Genomic DNA, 14,511 nt, shown 5'->3' on the forward strand with positions numbered 1-14,511 from the left:
CTGCTGAGCAGAACTTAGCTCCTTAGGCTTCAATGTTATTCTGATTGTATACCCCTGAAAGAGAGAAAAGACCTCGCCACATTGCCTTTGCAACCTTTCCACCTGACACGCTGGAAAAGCATATAAGATGAATAAGCTTGCTATATATAATAGCAACCAAAAGACACTGCATGAATTCCTTACCTATTGCAGAGCATATTTCCTGTATTACAAAACTCAGTTTATTAAGAAATCTGAGAAAGTTATTCTTGCAGAAACTTATCTCAAAAAGAATGCTCTCATCTAATACAAGCCTTCTCTATGCAACTACTTAGAGCATCAGAACAATCCCAGCATACATACTCAAGATATTAAGAATATATTCGATTTCTTTAAGAGCTTTGAAAAAGCTTTCAAAGAGATCTTTAGTAATTCTAACAAAGAATGCATTACAGCTCAACAGCTTATAAATCTCAAGCAGATCAAGTTAGCTTCTGCTTATACAATTAGATTCAAGCAACTCTTAGCGCAACTCTTATAAGAAGATAAGAATCTTATAAAGTACTATTATAAGGAACTCAAGAATAATATTAAAGATGAAATCTTCAAGCAGAATTAGCTGAAGAACTTTGCAATATTCTCCAATCAAGCTATCTGCATTAATAACTATTTGTATGAATAATGAATGAAGAAGTTTAAGAAAGAAGAAAGCTAGATTTGGAGATTTCCAGCTAATATAAGCAAGAAACTTCAAAATAAGAATAGCAATTAATATAGCAGTATAGCTTAAAGCAGTACTATACATACTAATTCCATAGAACTCAATATAGCTAACAAATAGTATAGCAAGAGAAATAGCATTACTTGCTACAACTGCAATAAATAAGAATATATTGTATGCAATTGCTATCAACTTCGAAAGAATAAATAGCAATTAGTTCAGAAAGAATATCAGATAAATATTGCTTAATAATAAAAATCTAATTAACTGAGCAAAAATATCTCTTTAAAGCAAGTATTAAACTCTATTAATTACAGAAGTCTTAGCTGAATATTCTGCTATAATAACAACTGCTTAATATATCTCTTGAGTAAGAAAGATTCAGAATAGTTTTCTCAGAAATCTAGTGTTATAACCCATCCAACATGCAGGTTACGAAAACAAGTTACAAGTAACAAGAATCAGATATCAAGAACCCAACGTTCTAACAAAGCATTGATTATATAATCCAGGATTAGGGTTGTAAAGAAGGGAGGATCGTTGAGCTCGCTAGCGATCCCAACGAGCTTCACACCTTGAATCGTTAAGCTCGCTAGCAATCCCAACAAGCTTCATACCTTGAATCGCTAAGCTCGCTAGCAATCCCAACGAGCTGTACTGAAGAGATGAATATATAAGAATACGTTCATTACCATTAGATGGATTCAATACATAGCTCTTCAGTTATCAATCTAAGTATTCAGTTTCATATATTAAGTAGCTTCAAAAGCAGTAAATACTTGCATCACTTATTAAGACTTGTATAGTTCCATATTCAAGAACTTAATACTTTGATACTGCTTTTATTAGCATAAATCTCTTTGTATACTTAGGAATCTTCGGATTGCTATAATACTTATTACATTTTAATAATTCTTGTTCAAGAATAGTTCAGTATTATCCCCTTAAGCAATACGGAATACAATAGCTTCTCCAGAAACCTCTTCATTCTCATGCACTTCTACTCAGGAAGAACTGATTAACCAGATATACTAGCTTATTCAGTATATCCAGAATCTGTGCGAACAATAGCAGGCTCAGAGCGCTACCATCGCTAACTAACAGGCTTAGCTAGCTTAACAAGCTCAGCAGGCGCAGTCTATCTCTGTAATCATCAGTAGCGCTGGAAAAGCATATAAGATGAATAAGCCTGCTATGTATAACAGCAATCAAAAGATACTATATGAATTCCTTATCCACTGCAGAGCATATTTCCTGCACTATAAAACTCAGTTTATCAAGGAATCTAAGAAAATTATTCTTACAGAAACTCATTTCGAAAAAAATACTCTTATCTAATACAAGCCTTTTCTACGCAACTACTTGGAGCATCAGAACAATCCCAATATATATATCCAGAATACCAAGAATATATTTGATTCTTTTGAAAGCTTCGAGAAAGCTCTTAAGAAAATCTTTAATAATTCTAATAAAGAATATATTACAGCTTAGCAGCTTATGAATCTCAAGCAGATCAAATCAGCTTCTGTTTATATAATCAGATTTAAGCAGCTTTTAGCATAATTTCTATAGAAAGATAAGAATCTTATAAAGTATTATTATAAAGAATTCAAGAATAATATTAAAAATGAAATCTTCAAGCAGAATTAGCTAGAAAACTTTGTAATATTTTCCAATCAAGCTATTTGTATCAATAATTATCTGTATAAATAATGAATAGAGAAGTTTAAGAAGGAAGAAAGCTAGATTTGAAGATTTTCAGCTAATATAAGCAAGAAACTTCAAAATAAGAATAGCAGATAATAGAGCAGCATAGCTTAGAGCAGCACTATGCATGCTAGCTCTATAGAACTCAATACAGCTAACAAGCAGTATAGCAAGAGAAATAGCATTACTTGCTATAATTGCAACAAATAAGAATATATTGTATGCAATTGCTATCAATCCTAGAAGAACAAATAGCAATTAGTTTAGAAAGAATACTAGATGAATATTGCTTAATAACAGAAATTCAATTAACTGAGCAAAAATACTTCCTCAGAGCAAATATCAAACTCTGTTGATTACAGAAATCTTAGCTAAATATTCTGCTATAATAACAACTGCTTAATATATCTTTCGAGTAAGAAAGATTCAGAATGGTTTCCTTAGAAATCTAAGCGCTGCAGACAAATAGCAACAGCAGGATAAGAGTGCATACTCAGCACTCTCACGAGTAGCAGCTCGAATTGCTCTAATATTGTGAAACAGAGCATTTAGGCATTGGAAGAAGAGCTTAGCAACAATACCTTTCAACATTCTTCATTGCTTATACTAAGCACTATAACTAGGAACATGAATAAGGAATAATACCTTCTTAGCTACTAGTACGAATATCTAAGCAATACAGAGAATGCTTCTCAAGCAACAGAAGGATTAAATCAGAGCAGACAACCTAGCAGCCTGCAGAAGCTTCCTGCAAACAACATGCTTAACAAGCTTAAAGAAAGATTTCCCTTTAGCATTAGATAGAATAAGGAAACAACATGAGTTGAATATCTCATTTATAGGATAGAGCTAGAGGAACTCTTTACCTGCATTCCCTTGCAGAACATTGAAGTATGAGAAGATAAGAACTCTTGAATCAGCTTACTTTACAATCTATACTACGAATTAGCTTGAATCTTCTGCATCTATTATAGCTGCAGAATGCATTTCTCAGATAAGATGCAATACAAATAGTTCCCTATTAGAAAGCTAGAACAAATTCTTCAGGCTATTAAAGAATAGAAATTCTGCTTCAGAGAGATTCTTAATAAGCAATACTATAATGTATATATCGAGCTATTGGATAATTGCTCTATACAATGTATGAATAAGAAGATAGAGTGATAATAATGCAAAATAATACTTTATATGATTTATATCAATAACAAGATTTGCAATTAGTATTAATAGAAGAAAGATTAGAAATAATAATAATATAAGCAAAAGCAAGCTAAGAAGCTTGCTTAAGAAGCAGCAAAGCAGGCTTAGAAGAACAAATAGTTTTTAATGAATTCAAAAGAATAGAATTGCTTATAAAGAAACTGCAGATAATTAGACTGAAACAGTTTCTATATAAAGCTTCTAAAACAGATTATGCTTATATCAAGTTCAATATATATATTCAAGAATATAAATATAGCATATTATTAAATAGTAGCACTTAAGGAAACTTTATATTCTTATATATTGTTAATTAAGCATAATTACAATAAAGATGAAAAAGATACTTATATACTTTCAGTACTATAAAAGAACAATCTGTTACATATAACTAAGAAGTAATCAATAAGAAAACTAATTATCTATCTGTTTTAATTCAAGAATGTATAATCAGAGCTTCTTTTGATATTATGGATATAGTATAATATAAGCTAATTATGAAGCTTCTATAGCTTAAGAAGCATAATTCTCGAATTGATTGAACTACTAGCTAGATCTCATAAGAATAAGCTATATCCAAAGAGATAATTACAATCAATAGCGCAGAATCGAAGCTAGTAATTGAAGAATACTCCGGAAAAGAAGCTTCATACAACTTTATACATATCTTCAAGTTAGTAAAGCTAGCAGTTCAAGGAGAAGAATCTAGTAATAAGCGAACTCAAATAGTGCTAAAGCGCTAGTAGATTAGCAAAATAATGGAAGCGAGATTCTCAGCAAGTTAGTCTGCTTTAGAGCAACAAGGAAAAGCTTCAGAAAGTGAGTTGTGAATCTATACAGGGGAAACCTCGAAACCAAGCTCTCAAGCGCTCAATCCAGCCCGGAGCGAACGCTTAAGGCTCTCAAAAACGCTATCAGAAAAGAAGCACGCTTAATAGTATCTACTATTTCTTCAGATAGCAGAAACAGCACAAGGATCAGAATTAATACTCGCAAATATATTACAAGAATACTATAAGTTCAAGAAACTATTCCAGAAAGAATTGGATATAGAATTGCTAGAATACAGCTCATATAACTACGAAATCCTACTATAAGAAGAGAAACAGCTCAAGTTCTTTCCTATTTATAAACTAAATAAGGCATAGCTAGAAGCACTTAGGAAATATCTTAATGAGAATCTTAAGAAAGAATATATATAATTATTATAATTATTAGCAGAATATCCTATCCTATTTGTATCTAAGAAAAATAGCAAGCTTAAGCTATGTATTGATTATAAGCAATTCAATAATATTATAATTAAGAACTAATATTCGTTACTACTTATTAAAGAATTATAAGATAGATTGCAAGGAGCATAGTAATTTATAGTTCTGAATCTGAAAGAAGCTTATAATCTGATTAGAATAAAAAAAGGAAAAGAATAAAAAACTGCTTTCAGAATATGCTATAAATACTACGAATATTTAGTTATGCTCTTTAGTTTAACAAATACTCTAGCTTTATTCCAAGAAATAATTAATTATATTCTATATAAGCATCTGAATTAATTCATTATTATCTACTTCAATAATATTCTTATTTACTCTTAAATATTAAAAGAATACAAGAAATACATGGAAATAGTATTGCAAACGCTCTAAGATACAAAACTCCTTATAAAACCTGCAAAGAGCTACTTTTACATACAAAAAGTTGATTACCTCGGATTCATGATTAAGCTAAAATGCATTAAGCTACAGAAAAACAAGGTAGAAGCTATTAGAAATTAGCTAATTCTCAGAAACATCAGAAATATTAAATCTTTTCTCGAATACATCAACTTCTATAAGCAGTTTATTAGAAACTACAGCTAAATTGCACACTTTCTTACAAATCTTACTAAAAAGAAGCAATCTTTCAAATAAATCTTCAAGATATAAGAAGCTTTCAACAAGATTATTAAGCATATCATCTTAGAGCTAGTTCTATATAAAGCAGATTCCTACAAACTCTTTGAAATTGAAACTGATATATCAGAATATATACTCGGAAAACAACTTAATCAGCAAGATAATTAAGAATATCTAAGAATTATAAGCAACTTCTCAAAGAAGTTGAATAGCTCAGAAATCAATTACAGAATCCCTAATCAGAAACTCATAGCAATAGTAAAAGCCTTCGAAGAGTAGCAATACTATCTCATTAGCGCACAACATTCAATTATAATTCATTCAGATTACAAGAATCTGATTACATTCATAACAACTAAGGTTTTGAATAAGCAATAAGTTAGATAAGCAGAATTCCTTTTACAGTTCAACTTCAAGATTGTATACTGCAAAAGCTTGGAGAATGAATAAGCAAATGCTTTCAGCAAAAAATCAAACTATCAAGATGTAAACTCTTCAGATATATAGAATATCTTTGCTCAAAATGAATCAGAAAATCTTGTTAATGCATATAGAGAATTAAATGCTGCTCTTAGAATAGAATCTTCAGAAAGGAATCTAGAATTAATAATTTCAGAAGAATAAGATAATTATATTAAGAATATATACAGTATACTAGCATATAAGCATCAGAGAGTTAGAGCAATTTATAAATGCATCAAGAGATATTAGAATCTACTAAGCTTTAGAAAAAGAATTGAGAATATCTTATAATAATATAATAGCTGCAAGAAGAATAAAGCAGAAAGATATAAGCTTTACAGACTACTGCACTTCTTATCAGTACTTATAACTATTTAGCAATTCATCAATCTAAACTTTATTATTAAGCTATCTCTCTTATAAGAACTCTTAACTAAGATGCAATATAATAGCATTCTAGTAATAGTTTGCAAACTAAGCAAGTATGCTTATTTTCTTCTCTATAAGAAAAGCAGTATAGCAAAGGAACTTATATATATATTTCTCAGAATAATCATTGCTAACTACAGCATATCAGAAGAAGTAATCTTCAATAGAAATAGAAAGTTTAATTCAAAGTTTTAAACTTTGCTTATAAAATAGCTTGAAATACATTATAGAATGTTTATAGCATTTTACTTACAAATAGATAAATAAATAAAAAGAATAAATCAGATTATTAAATAATATCTTCAATACTATATTAACTAGAAACAGAATAACTGAATTAATCTATTGCTTTTTATACAATTTGCTTATAATAATGCAGATATAAGTATAATAAAGAAATTGCTATTCTTTATACTCTATAAATATAATTCAATAGCTTACTATAAAGTATTGCTAGAAGCAGATGCAGAAGCTATAAATAAAAGGATTAAGAAGATTAAGAAAGTTCAGAAAGAACTCTGATTAGAATTATAATTCGTTCAAGAATGAATAATGCAGTATGCAAACTCTAAAAGAATTGAAAAATCAATCCTATAGAAAGGAGATAAGATCTATCTATTTCGAAAAAACATTAAAATAATAAGATCTAGCAATAAACTCAATTATAAGAAGTTAGAATTATTCAAAATCTTGCAATAGACTTCCTCAGTTAATTACAAGTTAGCATTATCTTATAGAATAAGGATATATTCGGTTTTCCACATCTTATTGCTGAAATCAGCAGTACAGAAAATACTAGCAGATAATACAGCAGAAGTGGAAAATAATGAATCAGAGTATGAGGTAGAGAAGATCTTCAGATATAGAGGCACAGACAATACAAGGGAATATCTTGTTAAATGGAAAGATTATCTAGCAAGCGAAAATTCTTGGGAATTAAAGAAAAACGTTAAGAATGCTCAGGAAAAGATAGCTGAGTATTGGAAAAGGAAGGAAACCAGTATCTAAAACGATCGCTCTGCCCCGAACCGAAACTCAGAAGCTTCGGAAACCTCACTCTCCAGAAAGCTTGACTAATCTATCACAGAATTCCCTAGATCTACAGAATTCCAGTCAAAACCTTCAAAAGAAGAATCTCCAGCTACAACAGCAGATTCCTCAGCTATCACAGCCTGCACTTCAGCAGCAATACAAACCCTTTCAGCTTTAGCTTTCTCAGCCTTTTCTTTCTCAAGCTCTTCGAGATTCTTAAGATCTCAACGAATAGCTCGAAACATTCTCTCATGCTATATCTTCTTTTGTTAATGCAATTGAAGCAACTTCAATTCCAACTCTTCTATCTTATCTTCCAGCTTTTGATGCTAAGTAGAGATAAGAAGAAGTTCAGCAGCGTTCGTTAGCTTTAGAATATTATACTTAGTACAATTCTGGGAAATATATTCCAAGCAATGAGATAAATTGTAAGGAGAAACGATATACGATTGCAGACTTCAACTATTGCAATAAGAACAGGAATGCATATCAAAACTGTTTGAAAGAATGAATTGAAGAAGAAGATCTTTCTGCTTCTTTTTGTTAGAGCGAGAATTCAAGGATTTCAGTTTCGCAACTTTGTTGATTTTGTTCAGCATTTCGATTAGAAAAGCAAGATTATAAATATAGAGACTTGCTAGAATACTTACAGAAGATTATTGGGAATAATGACTGATAGAAGGGAGATGATGTTATAACTTATCCAATATGCAGATTATGAAAACAAGTTATAAGTAATAAGAACTAGATATCAAGAATCCAATATTCTAATAAAGCATTGATTATATAATTCAGGATTAGGATTGTAAAGGAGGGAGGATTGTTGAGCTCGCTAGCGATCCTAACGAGCTTCACATCTTGAATCGTTAAGCTTGCTAGCAATCTCAACGAGCTTTACATCTTGAATTGCTAAGCTTGCTAGCGATCTCAACGAGCTGTACTGAAGAGATGGATATATAAGAACACATTCATTATCATTAGATGGATTCAGTATATAGCTCTTTAGTTATCAATCTAAGTATTCAGTTTTATATACTAAGTAGCTCCAAAGGCAGTGAATACTTGCATTGCTTATTAAGACTTGTATGGTTCCGTATTCAAGGACTTGATACTTTGATACTGCTCTTGTTAGCATAAATCTCTTTGTATACTTAGGAATCTTCGGATTGCTGCAGTGCTCATTACATCTAGGTGCTACAGATAAATAGCAATAGCAGAACAAGAATGCACGCTCAGCATCCCTACAAGTAGCAACTCAGACTGCTCTAACATTGCGAAATAGAGCATTTAGGCATTGGAAGAAGAGCTTAGCAATAATATCTTTTAGCATTCTTTATTGCTTATACTAAGTACTATAATTAGAAATATGAATAAGAGATGATACTCTTTTGATTATTAATATGAATATCTAAACAATACTGAAAACGCTTTTCAAGCAATAAGAAGATTAAGCTAGAATAAGCAATTTAATAATTCACTAGAATCTCTTATAAATAATAAATCTAAGAAACCTATAGAAAGATTTCTCTTCAGTATTGAGTAAAATAAGGAAATAATATGAATTGAATATCTTGTTTATAGAATAGAGCTGAAAAAGCTCTTTACTTGCATTCCTTTGCAGAACATTGAGATACAAGAAGATAAGAACTCTTAGATCAGCTTACTTTACAATCTGCACTACAAATTAGCATGAATCTCCTGCACCTATTATAGCTGCAGAATGCATTTTTCGAATAAGATGCAATACGAATAGTTCTCTATTAGAGAATCGGAATAAATTCTTCAAGCTATTAAAGAAAAGAAACTTCGCTTTAGAGAAGTTTTCAACAGATAGCATTACAATGCATACATTAAGCTATTAGATGATTGCTCTATGCAATATATAAATAAGAAAATAGAATAATAGCAATGCAAAACAATACTCTATACAATTCATATTAATAATAAGATTTGTAACTAGCATTAACAGAAGAAAGAATAGGAATAATAATAATACAAGCAAAAGCAAGCTAAGAAGCTTGCTTGAGAAGCAGCAAAGCAAGCTTAGAAGAACAAATAGTTTTTAATAAACTCAAAAGAATAGAATTGCTTGTAAAGGAACTGCAGATAATCAGATTAGAATAGTTCCTATATAAAGCTTCTAAAACAGATTATACTTATATCAAGTTTAATATATATATTTAAGAATATAAGTATAGCATACTATTGAATAGTAGCGCTCAGAGAAACTTCATATTTCCATATATTATTAATTAAGTATAATTATAATAGAGAGAGAAGAAATGCTTATATACTCTCAGTACTATAGAAAAACAATCTGTTGCATACAATCAAGGAATAATCAATAAGAAGACTGATTATTTATCTATCTTAATTCAAGAATGCATAATCAGAGCTTTCTTTAATATCATGAATATAGCACAGCATAAGCTGATTATAAAGCTTTCATAGCTCAAGAAGCATAATTCTCGAATCGATTGAACTATTAGCTAGCTCTCATAAGAACAAGCTATACTCAGAGAAATAGTTATAATTAATAGTATAGGATTGAAGCTAGTGATTGAAGAATACTTAGAAAAAGAAGCTTTATATAACTTTACAAATACTTTCAAATCAGCAGAGCTAGCAATTCAAAGAAAAGAACTTAGTAATAAGCAAACTCAAATAGTACTAGAGCGCTAACAGATTAGCAAAATAATGGAAGCGAGACTCTTAGCAAGTTAGTTCGCTCCGAAGCAATAAGGAAAAGCTTCAGAATGTGAATTATAAACTCATACAGAAAAAATCTTGAAATCAAGCTTTCAAGCGCTCAGTCCAGCTCGGAGCGAATGCTTAAAGCTTTCAAAAATATTACCAAAAACAATGAACAAAAAGAAGCATGCTCAGCAGTACCTACTATTCCTCCAGATAGCAGAAACAGTATAAAAACTAGAACTAATACTTGCGAATATACTATGAGAATACTATAAGTTCAAGAAACTATTTCAGAAAGAATTGAATACAGGATTGTTAGAATACAGCTCATATAACTACAAGATTCCACTATAAGAAGGAAAATAGCTCAAATTCTTCCTTATTTATAAACTAGATAAGGCATAGCTAAAGATACTCAGAAAGTATCTTGATAAGAATCTTAAGAAGAAATATATATTGAATCAGAACTAGAGCGTCATTGCCCTTGAAAGAAAAAGGAACAAACAGCTGCTGAAGCAATGAGCAAGAGCTCGTGCAACCCAAGCATGCCTGTGCAGATAAGGACAGCAAACTAAAGCTACACAAGCACAAGAACAGAGTGAAAAACCTGTCTTAGATCTGTTCAAAGGGTTCAAAAATTGAAAAGAAGAGAAAGAATGCTTTATTATTGCTTATAGCTAAAGAATTTGAAAAGTGAATAGTATTCTTTATATGTATAAGAACCCTTAACCCACTGTACTTCATATTTCACAGACTATCACCCTGGCCACTACAACAGTCCTCCCTCAGCAATTTTCTTCCAAAGTTGCAACAAGTTCAATAGTATGCTAGGTTTGATCAGAGGAAGATGAAGTAAAGAAATAAAGAATTCATTGCAAACTGCTAAAGGAAATACTGCAAACCAAACTATTCTTCCAATTCAACCCTCATGCTTCTCCCTATTGCTTAAGCTATTATTCAAATCAATGCAGGAGTATCAATATTCATTTTCAGTTCATTTGTAATATGGGTATAATCTGGATAGATTCTAATGCTAACCTCTTCTCTGTTCCTGTTTGCTTTCAAACTCTGCTTGAGTAGTAGCAGCAGCAGCAGTTCTCTTCTGATTCTGCATCCTCACTCAACAGATCCTTTTGCAGTTCGCTTCATATATATTCATCTTAATAGCATGATCGAATTCTGTTCAGTTCGGAGAACCTACTAAGAGCTTAATAGGATTAAAGCTATAAAGCTCATTTCATAGAAGCATACGAAGCTTCTGAGGTTTATTAGGAAAACTGAAAAGCATGATGTTGCTGCTTCTCAGTCTCTAATGCAATAAAGCTTCAGTAGTATATTCAGGCTTAGCTGTTTGCTGCATTAATAGATTGATTATTAGTTCTGAATCGATAGGCGTTTCTTGAGATGAAAAGGAGTAAGGATTAGTAGAAATTCCGGATAGAAATCGATTTAATTCTAAGCTAATACTATATCCTCTTAATAAATGCAAGATTAAGCTAGCTGAAGCTGTGCTCTCTTGAAACTATTGTTTTAATGGAACTAGGCTGGATGCTTTACTCGCTCTGAAATCCTTTAGAGCAAAAGCTGATATATCTCTTCTTATTCTATCGAAATCGCCTTCAATAAACAGTTCAAACAAATCTGCAACTTCTCTTATAAAGAAGATAATATTCAGCTTATAGATTATATTCAGTATCTTATCAGCTTTTACTTATACAGCCTTGTATTCTTAAAGTAAGATACTCCTTCTTAATAGCTGATTAGAATATTGTATATAGTTGCTATATTCCAGCTTATAGAAGAAAGCTTAATAGTATAAGCTCATTATAGCTATCTCTGCACCCCATTCTTCTACATTTTGTATAATCTCTTTATAATTAAGATAAAAAGCTTGCTTCTAGTCTGAATAGCTATTAGATGATTAGTAGAAATTAGTAGATTTCAGAATTTGAAAGCGAAATAGTTTGATTGCATAAAGCAGAGCTGTATTCGAATTATTATCCAGCAGCATAATTGGAACATTCTCGAAATCCCAATCCTGATTAGCTCTAGCACTTCTGAGCTAACTATTCAGATAGTGCTTGCTTGTATAAGCTAGTAGGATATCGCTGAATTTGTATATAGCAATGTAAAATCCTTTTTCAGTCTTTATATTGAGCTAAGACAGAGTATAAGCTAAAGTTGCTATATTAACTGAAAGGAGAATTCATAAGCGCTTTTATCTAGCTTCATATCTGAGCAGATTCTGCTTATTAAGAATATTAGAAAAGCTAGATAAATAAGCTATTAATAGAATATAAAAGCATTCCATCAAGAATACATCTTATTAGTTATACTGAGCATAATAACGAAAAGCAGCTACAGCATGCTACAGACTAATATCTTGAGAAATTCCTATATCTAAGAATTCAGCCAGATTATAGATATTAAGAAGATATCTGAAAGAATTAGCGCTAAAGATTGTAAGTAAGTATAACTTGCAAAGGAATAACTCTGGAAAGTACTTCTCAACGAGTTCTGCTGCTAGATGATTTTCTTTATTCCTTAGACTGAAGTAGAGCAGATAACTCTTAATCACTTCAGTTGGATACAGCGCTCTGGGAAAGATAGTTCGAAAGCAGTAAGCCTTGATTATCCAGTTTCCTCAGCTATGCTGAACAGATGGGAACAGAGAGTACTTGAATTCGGCTATTGCTGCTAAGTTGAAAGGAAAGTAAAAAGAAAAGAATAGCTTTGTTGGAAGATAAGCAATTATGAAAGAGATTTGCAAAGATATAAAATCAAGAAACTGAGAGGGTATTAACTAAGGAAGAAAGATAGAGAAGAATACAGCTTCAGCTTAAGAATCTATCGAGGAAGATAATATTATATAAGCAGAGCAATTAACAATTTGCTCTGATGTTAGTATATAGATCTGAAGCAGCGTTAATAAGAAAGAAAAAAAGTATATATATGCTTGAGAAAGGTAATTATAAAGAGATTGAAGAAGGAAGAAGAATAGCTAGCTGCAAGTATAGATAAAATAGCTAATTTATCTTATCTAGCAATTATTCAAGTAATTCACTGCTTTTCATTTATTACAAAGCAAACAGCTTCACCCTTAGCTAGATAAAAGCTATTCAGCAATAAACTAAATAGAAAGCATAGTAACTCAGTTGGATGTATTTATTATTCATTGCTATTTCATCAATCTTTAGCAAACTATTCAACAACCTCTCTCTCAGTTCACCTTGCCTTTCAATTCATCCTTCGCACAACAACTTCTCCTTCTATCAACCTTTCCTTGCTCAGCTCTGCAATATACTCAAGATATCTCGAATTATTATCAATGCTATTTTCTCTTTGCAGATAAATACTGCTTCTTAAAAGATTAACAAGATCTGAATCTAGTTTTCTTCTTTAATTCCTTCTTCTCAGAGCAGCAACTATTACTAGCTCAAGAATATTCATATTAACTTTCTTAATATTATAAACTTTAATATTATTAAGAAAGATCTTAGCTTAATATATACTTCTTAAGATATTTAAAGCAATATTATATTTTGGAATAACTTACTGCTAAGCTCTAGCTTTGCTGCTTATTTTGCAAAGCTAAACAATAAGAATTTTATTAAACTAAATCCTATTATGATATATAAAGCTAGTTGAAAGCTCTTTAGCAAGTATCTTACTTGCATCTTCTCCTGCCCTAAGCAAGTAAATTCTCTTCTCATTCAGTTCTATAATCAGTATAATCTAATTTCTTGCAATTGCTGCTTCTATCAGTATGCTACTGCTTGCATGCTTATACAGGAACAGCAGATCAATATTAACTAGCCTTTCCTAGAATGTATTTCAATGAAGAGCTTCTTTAATGAAAAGTGTAATAACTGCATTTATTATGCAGAGTCTGAATATAATTATACTAAAGACTTTTCTTGTATCAAAGAGTGCAGTATACAAGTAAGATTTTCATTTCAATATCTTTGATTAGATTTAAGCATATACTAATTATTATTCTTTTTGCAGTATTAATACTTGTTTTACTAATTCAGCTCTTAATGTATAATTGAGATAGATTCTCAAGTTAACTTCAATACCGATGTTGAATATATTATCAAAGCTCAATACAAGCTTATATAGAATAAAAGTATTGTATATAATCAGATTAAATGAATTTCTTTTATATTAAGAAAATAATACTTATAAAATACTATGAGTTTTATAATCAATTATGATTGCAATGCTTAAGGAGATCACTGCTAACTTTATCTGCATAGATTAGCAAGAAGAGTACTGCTTCTTCTGCTTTCAAGAAGGGAGTATCTGAATCTGAGCAGGCAGCTCTACAATCTATATCTCGCAGCAAGAATAAAAGCAAGAGCAAAGCTGTAGTAAAATCTTATATTGAGA

The sequence above is a fragment of the Cryphonectria parasitica genome (genome assembly GCF_011745365.1).
Source record: "Cryphonectria parasitica EP155 unplaced genomic scaffold M406scaffold_4, whole genome shotgun sequence".
Taxonomy (NCBI): Eukaryota; Fungi; Ascomycota; class Sordariomycetes; order Diaporthales; family Cryphonectriaceae; genus Cryphonectria; species Cryphonectria parasitica.